Source organism: Octopus bimaculoides, chromosome 5, assembly GCF_001194135.2.
Source record: "Octopus bimaculoides isolate UCB-OBI-ISO-001 chromosome 5, ASM119413v2, whole genome shotgun sequence".
NCBI lineage: Eukaryota > Metazoa > Mollusca > Cephalopoda > Octopoda > Octopodidae > Octopus > Octopus bimaculoides.
The window spans coordinates 6,337,660-6,351,989 of NC_068985.1; positions in this window are offsets into that span (position 1 = coordinate 6,337,660).

Genomic DNA, 14,330 nt, shown 5'->3' on the forward strand with positions numbered 1-14,330 from the left:
TTTTACTTGTTTCAGTCATTTGACTGCGGGCATGCTGGAGCACCACCTTTAGCCGAGCAAATCGACCCTAGGACTTATTCTTTGTAAGTCTAGTACTTATTCTATCGGTCTCTTTTGCCGAACCTCTAAGTTACGGGGACGTAAACACACGACCATCGGTTGTCCCCAGCGATGTTGGGAAGACAAACACAGATACACAAACATATACACACACATACATACATACATATATATATATACAAACATTTATATATATATATATATACAAACATTTATATATATATATATATATATTCAGGTGAATACGGTGCTTAAGATTAGGCACCAGAAATAAGTATGGTATTATCCATACAGTTTCGAAATAAGGTGATTAAAATCAAAATAAGCAACAAGGATATCCAAATTTAATGCAGTACGATCGTTTCATGCGACCTCATTTAATTAAGCAACGTGAACATTACATCAAATGTAAAATGCAGAGCAATCCTCAGCTGCACAAAGATATAGAAATTTAATGAAATTACAGTTCAACGGAAGGACATAGTTTTATAACTACATTTAACACCCCAAGTAGAAAGGAAGAATACAAAAAAACATTTTGACTTAGCCAGACCTTACAGGCTAGTAAATAATTCTATGCAGATTTTTAACTGTCACTAATTTTATTTGTTTTTTTCTTTTGTTTCTGATTTGTGGACCATGTTATCAGACCTAATGATTCAAAGCTTAAGAGGGCACTGGCATTTTCTTTGTAGGCAAATGGGTAAACAGTATAGACAGTAAATGTGGATGATATAGTTATAAAATTTCATAGGGTTTACTGACAAACTACTATGGGAGTGGTTTCTCGAATAGCAGGCTAGTTTTATAAACCGCTGTTGTTTGTAGCATAAGAGATCCCATTTTCGGAAAACGTCCAGCTACGCTCAAGGGAATATCAGAAGGTATGATTTCAACTATAGAGTTCGGAAATTGTTCAGTTCGTCTAACAAGGAGCTCTATTTCGTCTTTAACTTTTTCATTGTGATTTTCAATCGGTGTAGGTTGATGTGCATGTTCGGAAGGCGTTGTGCAAATTTCATCATCAATCGTTGTCAGTCTACGATCTGTGCATCCCCAGTAAGTTTTTTTTCTTTTCTCGTTCTATTAATAATATAGGCGTACCGTTTGTATAGAAGCTTTCTACCTCCTTGTTCTGATTTGATGAACTCTATGATCGATACTTGCGCATGTTGGCTTATTGTCCAGTCAGCCGGTTTTCCAATCGGCGAATTGTCTGCACACGGATGTGCACAGTTAATATTTCAAGGCATATGCTTCCCTGCAACTTTAAAGTCTATATATATTCCGATAAATATACCAATGAACATACGTATATGTAAATGCAGCTTTTAGTCCGATATAAATCAATATCTGTCACTGTATTCAGGGCCTCGTAGGCAGGTATATGGGAAGAAGGAAGGTTTCCTTAAACTGATAATTAGTTCCAAATGTTTACATTATTGTGCTAGGGTGTATGATTATGTTGTATATCAACGGAATATTGGAAATTTGAGCGCAAACTGAGCAAACAGCAACAATTGTATGGTTCTAACTAAGCACTACATTCCATCGAGATATTTTCCTCGGGACCGAAAGAATGAAGGGCAACATCGTGCAGAGAGTAAAAATAATAATGCTAGGCTTTGTTTACGATAGTTTATCGACTCTGTTATTACTCATCGATTTTTGTCGATGAATACTTAAAAGTCTCGTAGATGATTTTTCTGAAACGAAGCATTGCGATTTATTCCACCATGTCCTTCATAATTACTTATTCGATCTATCACAGTAAAAGTAATGAAGATCACCCGGGGCTTTGGAGTTGAATGCGACATAGAATAAGATAACTGCAACACAGAAGATAACACAAACTTTCATTGATGGTTGCAGTGATTCCACTTCCTATACGCTAATAATGCCCTTAAAATACATTAATGCCTCAACCAGAAATATCTATGTACACGGCCTGTTTGCCTTCAAACGTATTTCATTATCCAAAATGTTTTGAAATAGTCGCAGTACAACATCAATTTTAGGTATATTAACACACGGAGATTATTTTAAAGATAGAAAATTAAGGTTTCATAACACGATTTATATATATTTTATCATTATATTCGAAAATAACAACGCGTGGATACTTTTCTCATTTTACGATCCTGTATTTTGCTAAATTCCTTTTCTATGTTTCTGTTATAAAACATTTATCTACAGGAATATGGTAACTTATTTATGGAATTGATGAAATTGAAAGAAACCAATTGATTTTTTATAAGCTCTGAGGTTTTTCTCCGTAAACATCTTTAAAACTTTGTTACCATTATTGGAATGATCATTTTCGCAATAATAGCATGTACCCACTTTATGTAATAACATAATTTATACGACGACAATGTTATCAAAATTTCATTTTTATTTCAGCCAATCTCATACATTTCAGATCACTTCTTTATGATTTATTTACATAAATCCTATTTAGTTTTGTGACTTACTCAAATTTATATTCAAATCCGATCGCACTCTGAGTGGTTTGCAAATTATCTTAAATATTATAGTACATTCGTAATTCAAAATACATGTATTTTTTAAATTTATTTATTTATTTGTGTTTCAGCCAAGTGGCTGCGGTCATGCTGGTGCACCACCCAGAAAATAAAATTTGTAACAATGGGAGACAGAACCTATTACGTCAAAGTTTTACCTACGTAATATTATTCACGTGCATGCACTGATTAAGTATTAATTGTTTTCTGAGATCTTATGATTAAATTCTTCATGGCTTGAAATTTTCACTCAATATTTCTGTGCTAAAATGCTGTCTTAAATCTATCGTACAAATTCCGATGGCAACGGAACACTTTCGAGCGAGAAGCTGGTATGTTTACTCAGTTCAAATCCAAAACACACAGCAACGCCATTATGATTCATACAAAAAGAATTTATTCACTGAAATGCAAATATTATTATAATACAATTATGGCATATAAGCATCCTTACGAGCATGTTCCTAAGGTGTGTCCGTGTAATTGAATAAAGATAGGGTATTTTACTTGAACGTATTCAATTCGTAATTTACTGTTCAAAGAAATGTGAATAATATGATTTCAGACGGACGAGAAATTCGTAAAATGGAAACAAAATCAGCAAAATAATAATGCAATCAAACAGTGTATTTGTTTCGTCTCAATGGACTCCTATCAACTTTGAAATGTGATTAAGCAGGTAAAATTTTATAGTCGCAATTCCATGCAGGTCGTTTAATTCCATTTAGATGTAGGTGTACATTTTAAATGTAATTTGAATGACTAATTTACTATTCACACTATTCATTTTCGTAGTTTCATTTACTAACGTTTCTTAGAAATACTCGTATATTTTGGTCAGCGGATAAGGCATATGTAATGCACACATTTTCCGAGGATTAGTATACATTCATGTCAACACTATTGCTTGTTGTACAAAGAATTGCATTGAGACAATACGTTTTTAGAAAGCAGAATTAGTGGTCCGCCGGAAAGATATTCTTAGCAGACAGTCATTAAAAAGGAAGCATAAGAAAGAAAATATAACAAATAAATACCTAGGAGACATACTAAAAATATGTGTATTATATAAACGATTTACTGGGACTTGTATACCCATGGGCATATATATATATATATATATATATATATATATATATATATATATATATAACTTGCTGTATTTGGAGATGGTCATGTTGCCAGTTTAGCCAATAAAAACACACGCACTATATATTTGATATTAATTTGCTTCAGCTTTATTTTATTTTTTACCATAATCGTATTTCTGCCAGGGTTATTTCGTCACACTTTTGTGATCTCATAAGAAAGAAAAGAGCAAAGGACCACTGATGAGGTCACAGAAGTGTGACGAAAGAACACTGGCCAAAATACGATTAATGTAAAAAAAAATATATAGACCTGAAGCAAATTAACACCAAATATATAGTGCGTGTGTTTTTATCGGCTAAACTGGCAACATAACCATCCCCAAATACAACAATATATACATATATATTGACAAGGGATTAACCTCCCAACAGTAAGCGTGAGTGTCAGACCATCGATGATTGCGTATTGAATTAATCCTCATCAGTGACACCTTTTTGTAAGCTTAGTGGACTGAAGCGAAAGGAAGTGAAATAAGTCACCAGTACCTGGAATCGTAATTAATTTGTGACTAGCCACCTTGATAATTTATAATTTTCGCTTTACCATTTTGGTGAACCAGCCACAAACCTCTATAGAATTTTCAATAAACTGGTCAATGTAACCGTAGGTAACGGAGTAAGCGTTCCTGATGAAGATTAATTCGATCCAAAATTATCGATAATCTGACATTCTCGCTTGCTGTAGGGAGGTTGCCTCTCTTGTCAGACAATCGATAAGTGTTTTGTCCGTGGCTAAGTGTCGATCGATTCTCCCATGTGTTAATATGTTCCACCTTGCGACAATGTATACATCCCGCTTGGATATTTGCACACCGTATTCTTATTTGATCTGCCTACCGTGAAATATACATATTTTCCCCCCGATTATTGTACATCAAAACAAAAACAAAATTCCACAACCTTCCGTCTCAATAAACCACTATTTTTCCTGAAAGTGGCTTTTCATATTAGAAGCTAACTTCCCTCCAACACCTCGATCCTCGGGTCTTATATATATATATATTTGTAGTATAGCTAACATTATGTGTTATTGTATAGTTTCCGTTCTTGCCCTAAAATATTGTGTGACAGCTGAAAATTGAAAATATTGCTTTTCTTTAGGTTTTAATCAGGAATTCATACAACCGAATGGAAGACGTATTGGAAAGAGTAAACATATAAACGTACCTAGAGTGCATGCAGGAGTCTTATATTGTTCTTATTGTCCCATATTTTCGGAAATAAATCAAATTACATTTATATTCTTTCCTTTTCATGACTGGTAATACAAGAAGATTCGCTTTCATACTTAACGGGTATTTTGTTTTTCTCTGATGCTTGAATTCTGAATCTAATTTCTTTCATGTTTTAAGAATTGAAAAATTATTTTATTACTGCAAGAAAGTTTTCTTTTCTTTTTTTTTATTATTATACTTTCAATCATGGCGCCTACTCAAAACAATAATGCATCAACGGTTTAATGGCTGGTAGTTTGGGAAACACCTGCTGCGGAGCGAATTTTGTGCAAAAATACCCTGTTCAAAGTAACGTCTGTTAACGTGAAATCACCAAAATATATCATCAAAAGATGTGAATGGGTATACTTTGTTGTATAGCTGTCTGCATAGGAATTTTTGTTAGAAAGTGGTTGGTGTTGTCTTTGTAACTAAATATCGGCAAGAAATAAACAAACATTTAGATCAATACTTCTGGCTTTTCATATTTGATATAGAAATTACACGTTATTTCATAGTTTTGAATAATGCTTAAGATCTTCAAATAAATTTAATACAACCGGTTATACGATAAACAAAAGATGTATAAATTTTCTGTTTTTGCTGCAGATCAAAGCAATTGCGTTTTATATCATTTAATTCGGAATTCTGATATTGTTTTCGAAATACTTTTGTATTTTTAACTTAAATCAATTTAAGTATAACTACTATACCAAACGTTAACTCCAATATTGAGCTCATTTCATTGTAAAGTATGAAGTCTAAGAACGACTGTACTGTATAAATTATCTAATTACATCAAAACCAACTCGTGAAAACTACATCAAATTTCATTTCGTTTTATGCACTCTATAATAAATACAGAGTTGACTTTTCTTAATATTTGTCAAATTGTTTAAATACTGAATTCTACCAAACGTCGTAAACGTCACCAAAATCTTGTAATTCAAGAACACGTGAGAAGTATATATTATAATTAACATTCTTTTGATTTGCTAATTGATTTAATCATGATTAGGTTAAGAAGTTTGCTTCGCCACTACAGAATCTATCCAACTTCACGGATCTTTCCATGTAAATATGCTTTACCATAATTGTGCAAATTTTTGATAATTTCTACAGAAGGCTGTGTCATTCATGTTCTTGGAATGTACATTTATTCCGTCCGTTGACAGCTTTTTAAACAATCGTCTGGATTTCGCAGTGTATCAATGGCGTCAGTTTTCATTACAAACATTCAGCCCAAGCTGGCATTCTAGAGATAAAATCCTAATTTCTATCCAATCGTTTCAGAATCGCCCTAAAAAACAAACTTTATGGATGTTGCAATTCCACTTCAGAATAATTCATTACGTATTCTCATTATCCAATATTGAAATAACGGCTAATCGAAAATGAAAAAAACAGATTGGAGCACTGCTCAAACAACTGGAAAGTAGATGCTGTACCACATATAGATATTCTTCAAAAACTCCATTATATACTCTATTTGGTTAACGTGCAGTGATACTAGTATCCCCAAATTTCACTGCGAGTACCTCATAAAGCACCGGCTTATCTTTGTGCATCTTTCTCGACTACTCCAATGGCTGTTTCAGTTTCACTACTCTGGCAGAGTTCTGCATCGTCCAGTAAATAATTCATTCGAAGATAACCGGAACACTGTAGTTATATATGATTCTATTTAAACAGTAGAATGACGATGACATATGTAACTATTCTGTTAGAATGTTCATGTAGTATTTATGCTGCTATATTAATTTTCAAAAGATAACGTACAGATGACCCGTTGAATTCTTTTGCAGAGACTGTGGTGTTCTGTGGGAATACTAAACTTCGCACACACCCCGCCGTCATTTCATGTAATAGACATTGTTTGACATATGTTATTTCAGCTTAAAGCGTAAAAATACGCTTAATAATGAATCAATATTGGGCGTTGAACTGGCAGAATCATTAGCACACCGGGTAAATGCTTAACGGCATTTTGTCCATCTGTACGTTCTGAGTTCAAATTCCGCCGAGGTCATCTTTGACTTACATCTCTTTGAAGTTGATAAAAGTAATCCCTGTTGAGTACTGGTGTCGATGTAATCAACATAGTTCCTCCACCGAAATTTCTGGTCTCGTGCCAAAGTTAGGAACCAATTTTAGAACACAATAACTTCATAGGAATGAACCAATATGGTAAAGAACTGAATACAATCTCTGTTATTATCTTCGTTATATAAGACAACGAATAAGGCAAATTTCAGTTACTCACTACAGTTTAAATGGCTTATTTATCTTCCTTGAAATTTCACTCACAATGCAAGAACTGGTTCTCTTTCCTTACAGAATACATAACTGCATTAGATATCTACTCAGCGGAGAAATTCTTATATTTGTGAACAAATTTTTCTAGGTATGAAACAGATTAAAGATGGAAAGTTGTTGAGAGAGGAGGAACTAGTTGGTTATTGCAAACTGTTACTTTCTCGAACGTGGATGTCACGATAGGAGCAGTGCAGCATGGTCTAGGTTCATCTGGTCCTGATATACAGTCGATTATGTGATTCCTTGAAGGTCATTACTGGGCTGGAGTAATGAAGGTCATTTGCTGAATGACAATATATCACGTTGATCTTGTCGACGTCGTTTTCTGAGTATATGTTCGCGGCTTTAACTAGGCGTCTTTATTTTCTTCTGTCGTATTTGCGATTGCCAGCTCTATTTTGTGTAGTCCGTCATAAAACAACCAATAAAGAAGCAATAATTTTATTAAGGTATGTACGAATTGTTTCGTTATATATCATATAGTACACTATATTATAAAATGTCTTTTCTTTCTGTTACTTTGATTATTTTATCAAAATGATTTAACAAAAAAGTATAAAAGAAAAACCAGCATCACGATATGAATAGAAAAGCACAATAGCATCTAAAGTAGATAGGCCACACCTTTTTAGAAAGGTTATATTTGATTACATCGACCCAAATACTTCATTGGTACTTATTATATCGACTTTGGAATGATGAAAAGTAAAGACGACCTTGTCAGAATTTAATCGCAAAACATAAAGAAACATAACGATACATTGTGGCCATGTTGATATAGCTAATTTATCACCCTTGACAGGAGAAATTATTAGAACAAAAAATGAATATCTTTGCTCTGTTATTAAAATTCGGTTAGCTACTACCTTGCAACAAATACAAGGTATTCATGGTAAACCATATAAAAAGAGCAGAATAAATTCGTGTTCATGTATATAAATCGATAATAGCATAAAAAAATCTTCACCGTCGGCAACCTCGGACTCCCGATCTCCTAAATATAGTAACAGCCGGCGCTTCATCAAACAATTCATTTAAAATATCTCATTGAATAAGATACGTTTCTACTCTAAGCACAAGGACAGAATTTTTTTCGGAAAAGAGGCAAGTCGATAAGATCGACTCCAGTACGCAGCTGGTACTTAACTTATCGATCTTGAAACGATGAAAAGCAAGACCGACCTAGGCGGAATTTGAACTCAGAACATAAAGACAGACGAAATATCGCTAAGCATTTCGTCTGGTGCACTAACGATTCTGCTAGCTCGCCGCCTTTCTTTTAAATTATATTCTTTTCTACTCTAGGCACGAGGATAGGAATTTCTAGGGAGGGGCCAATAGATTAGATCAACCCAGTAAGCAACTGGTACTTAATATATCAACCCTGAAAGGATGAAAGGCACAGTCGACCGCAGCGGAATTTGAACTCAGAACGTAAAGAGAGTCGATTAGATCGAGCCCAGTATGCAACTGGTACTTAATTTATCGACCTCAAAAGGATGAATGCTAAAGTCGACCTCGGTGGAATTTGAACTCAAAAACGTAAAGACAGACGGAACTAAGCATTTCGCCTAGCGTGCTAAAGTTTCTTATTTCTTTACTGTCCACAAGGAGCTAAACATAGAGGGGACAAACAAGAAGAGACAAACGGATTAAGTCGATTATATCGACACCAGTGCATAACTGGTACTTATTTAATCGACCCCGAAAGGATGAAGGGCAAAGTCGAACTCGGCGGAATTTGAACTCGGAACGTAGCAGCAGACAGTATGCCGATAAGGATTTCGTCCGGCGTGCGAACGTTTCTACCAGCTCGCCGCCCCCCCTATTCAATAATATAGTAATAGAAAGTATATGATATATTTTCTGAACAATATGTAGATAGACTAAGGTTAGCGTCCCTATATACAGGTGCCTATTTATCTAAGCAACATCATAAACATGGGAGCCTATACTATGAGTTATTGTAGTATATGTATGTGTGTGGCGCATCAATTTCACGACCACTACTACTTGACAAATATTGAAAAATATGACATGAATTGTGCGAAACATATTGTGTTAAACAACGGTCAAACACATCCGTTTCTAAAATTAGCATCTCTTGGCGGGAACCACTTTATACTAAATGGAATTCCGCACGTGAGTAGCATATATGCTATGTTTATTGCATCATGTAAACTCATAATTTATAGCGAGATAATTAAATATCAGAACACAATTAACCCGATTCTTCTCAAAACTAACAAATGCCCATGCCATAGATTATATCTAACTCCGTACCTCTTCTATAATTAATTTGACAGCCGCAACATAATAGAAGGCAGGTATGCGCTCTGTAGGTTCTGAACTGAGCCTCATGACATGAACATGTCACAGAGAATTTTAGGCGACCTCTTGTCCGTTTATAACCCATCATTTAAAGTTTTCGTTTATTTTTGTTTTGCTCGTTTGATATAAAAGAAATAAGGATACAACTTTGGAGGGAAGTGAGAGTCAATTACATCAAGTCTTTAAGAAAGAAAGCTGACCACGGCCCACTTGATACAGAAATAGCCAGATCATACAGTGCAATGCTGCAGATACTTATGCCGCCAGTTCACCCTCAAAATCTAAAATTACAACAAAAATATTAGTTTTAAACTTTAGCACATGCCAAGTACGTTTGTGGAAGGGAGCCAGTTGATTACGTTGACCTCAGTGCTCAAATGATTCTTATTTTATCGACACCGATAGGATGAAAAGCAAAGCCTTCCGCCTCGAGTAGAAATAATCATAGGAACTCAGTACAAACTTCTTCCGGATAATATTTGCCAAGAAGGAAACTACGATGAGCCTGTGAATAAAATTATTCTTTTCTACTCTGGGCACAAGGCCCGAATTTTTGGAGAGGGGACCAATTGGTTTGATCGACTCTAGTACGCAACTGGTGCTTAATTTATCGAACCCAAAAGGATGAAAGGCAAAGTCGACCTCTGCAGAATTTGAATTCAGAACGTAAAGACAGACGAAATGTCGCTAAGCAACAAGAGAAATATTAAAAAGCCAGTTGTCTACTACCACAACTGCAGACTATACTTGACAAATAGCATTTTTACTTATGTCTGTATGTGGAGGGGAGTCGACTCAGAAAGTTTAACAGGAAATGTTACGAAGTCGACAACGACTGTACTTTAAACAAGAATATGCTAATAATACAAGGCGGTAGTCTCGTGCTCTAGAATTTAAAAACTAAAATAATCAGGTTCCTACATTAAATACAGCCTGTCACAAAAAAACTATAACTGTCAGCTTATGCACAAATCTTATTTTCTAATGCAGCTGAATTATTCGACAATATTATTAGATCAACTCTATCGCTTATGATCCAAAAATGAGAATTACTGGACAGGAACAATTTTGTCCGCATTACTAACGTCACTTGACGGCTCAGTCGACATCTCCTGACAATCAACTATGATTGCAATGCAGAAATGCCCACGTATTAACGAAGCAATAAATTATAAGCATAAAAATAAAATCACAAAGATAATTGGTTTTGAAATTGAAATATTATTTTAAATCATTTTGAAATTCAAATGACAGTAGACGTAGCTTACTAGACCGAATGGATTTCAGTGTGTGGTCCGATGAGAAGAAGCAGCGTCTTGAACTTTGCAGAAATTCCGGAACTGGCGGCCGTTTCCAGAAACTGATGAGTGAAAAATAGTTAATAATGCTTGAAGTAGTTATATACTGTCAACTGAATTTGACAGTCCCCTGAAGGGAATAATACTACTGTTGGTTAGACCTAGGAAGGTACATTTCCTGTATCATTATGTTTGCAAGCGGGAGACATAAACATAAGGGCGCAGGAAATGTGGTAAGAGCGACAGGAAGCAGAGCAGCTTCCTAGGTCTAACCAACAGTAGTATTATTCCCTTCAGGGGACTGTCACATTAAGTTGACAGCAGACAACTACTTCATCGTATCACTCCTGCATAAATCTCTTTGAGAGATTTAGAAATGTATTATTAATAATGCTTGGTTATGGAATGGATGGATTCAAGTTCGAATCGTGTTCTTTACTACATATTTTCCCAGGTATATACACTTGATGATAATTGATGAATAAGTCTAGCGATCATACCTGCATGGTTCCATGATTGTGCCAATACCTGTAAAATTAACATGCCTGAAAATCCTGATTTATTATCACATAAATTAAATGTCAATGTTGCATAATTTAATTTTGGAGTAAATTTTCTTCTCCTTATTCTTCTTTTCTACTCTAAGTAAAAGGCCCGAAAATTTCATTTTTTTTTTGGGGGGGGGGGCAGTCGATAACATCAACACCAGTACGCAGCTGGTACTTAATTTATCGACTCCGAAAGGATGAAAAGCAAAGTCGACCCTGGTTGAATTTGAACTCAGAACGTAAAGACAGACAAAATATTGCTAAGCATCTCGCCCGGCGCGCTAAAGATTCTGCTAGTTCGCCGCCTTTCTTTTAAATTATATTATTTTCTGCTCTAGGTACAAGGCCTCCATTCATCTTCCAACATGGCTTCAGATTCAACACGGAAGCCTACATTAAGTGCCTGGAGGAGTTAGTGCTGCTCTGGTTCAAAAGGATGGCTGCTGGAACACCCTTACGTCTGGCACGAGGGCTCTGCACGCCACACAACAAGTGGACACAACCATGGCTGTCAGAATATTTCTGTGACCACACCAGCCCTAACATCTGACCACCCAACTCCACAGTCTGCACCCCCCTTGATTAACATGCGTGTGGTGCAGCTGAGCGAGAGATCAAGAAAACTCCCTGTAATACCAAAGATAAACAGAAAGTAAGGATTATGGAAGTATTCACCAACTTAAACAAGGAGACTGGCTAGAAGAGTTGCAGAAAACTCCGAAGTCACCTGGAGGTGTTGGTTGAAGCCAATGGCGATTTTATTGAATAAATTAACTCTTTAGTATTTCAAGATATTTTTACGTAATTTTGGGAAATATATCGGTTAAAATGAGATGTCAGTGTTATTTTCATTCTTGCGTAATTTAGACGACAGTTTATTCACCGCACGCTGTATATGTACATACCCACGTATGTATGTGTGAGCGTGCTCGCGTGTGTGCGTGTGTGTGCATGCGTGTGCGTGTGCATTGTGTATGCGTACGTGATTCGTGAGTGAGTGTGTGTGTACGTGCGTATGTACGTACGTATATATAAATAAATATGGATATTTATATATGGATATTGATATTCATATTAATTGATATAGTCGCTTATTATATAGAAATTAGATTACCAGTCTGACATTCATATCTAATCAATAATTAATTATTAACCGTCTGAAGGCAGCGATCTATCAGAATCTTTGGTACGCCGAGAAAAACGCTTAGGGTCGTCTTTTCCGTCCTTACGTTCTCAGTTCAAATTTTGATGGGGTCGACTTAGCCTTTCGTCCCTTTCAGGAGATATGGGCGGTATTGGAAGACAACGAAAGGAGTAAATTCTCCTGCATATAAAGAGATATTATCCTTAATGTTTTAGACTAAGATAAGCGATTAAAGAATTATGTCGCAAAGAAATTAAAACAAAACGAATGCGAAAACAGAACGCAAAAATATGGGGAAGCGAATGAAGGCAAAGTAGAGGAGAGCTCCAGAAAATGGGAGCTAGATGGAAAACATGACGACAAATTTAAAAATAGATAAGGAGCAGATATAATAGGCTGGTATTTATTTAAAATGCTATGAAATTTGTGGTCACCACACATGACGCTGGATTCACTTGATTATATACACCTATTCGTATATATACACACATGCTACATATTAATACACTATTTAATTGGTAAACTATTTTACGATGTATTTTAAAGAGCACGGGTTAAAGAGAGGGTGATTGCTAATAATTCAGTGGGTTTTGTTGCTGAAATTAAATTGGGTATTAAACTCCACTTCTGGAGTTTGTAATTTTTAGGCTGTAATCGTCTGTACGTAACCCCAACCTTCTATTATTGTGAATTCTTTATACGCATCTTTAAAAGTTGTTCACCTTAACTTGAAGTCAATAACATGCTCTTCCAAATGCCAGATATAATTGGAGAAATTCGATTTGTTTCTCTTTCTTCGACGCCTGAAAGGAGAAATACAAGTGAGGCATTGCTATTTAAATTAACCTTCTATCGTTCCTTGCAATCTTTTTTTCCTTTGTAAATGTCAACAAAATCTGGCAATTCAAGACTGTGTATAAATATGTTTGTATTAACCTTAACTCGATTGGATAAGTAGCTTTGATAGGCATAGGCAAAGTTACGTACGCGCTACATAAATTTAAACAAAGATATTTTGATCTTACGTATTCTAGACTAACATAAAAAGAAAAATAAATCTCTGTAAATCGCCAATAATACATGGCATTTAAAAGAACCTTCTCCAGATTTTGCCATCAAAATCAAGTTGTCTAAAAATAGATAAAATTCAAATCTCTTCATCCATTTAGTGAGTTTGCGTCAGTATACGTAATCTATGCCATATTAAATACGTTAGCAGAATATAATATCGGTGATTAAGAATTATAAGGACATGTTTAAAATATATTTCATATGTTAATTAGATGGAAAGGAAAGGATAGAATCCAATTTAATTGTCTTTTGACGCTACTGGCGTCGGTGGCTAAGTTAATAATACTATGGAGTTTTCGAATTATTTAATTTCTCATGGGTTCTTTACATTTTTCCGCTATTAAATAAACGTTTTCATATATTTAAATTGGCGCTTCCTTCGCTCCCAGTTGTACAGGTAATAATGAAGCTGCTGGTGATATCATTAAAAATACTTGGCGTTGTCCCGGGAATAAAATGACTAAGAAATACATTCAGTATCTTCTGTTTAGCAGCATGTGTTACTTTGAGTTGTTGATGACCTCGACAAAAACATATGAGACTTCTGTATGAACTGTGTTTTTAACTGTTATATGCAAGACATTTTCATACGAGAGTGGTATCAGGAAATTGCTTCCAGGTGTGAATATATATATTTATATGAATATATATATATATATATATATATATATA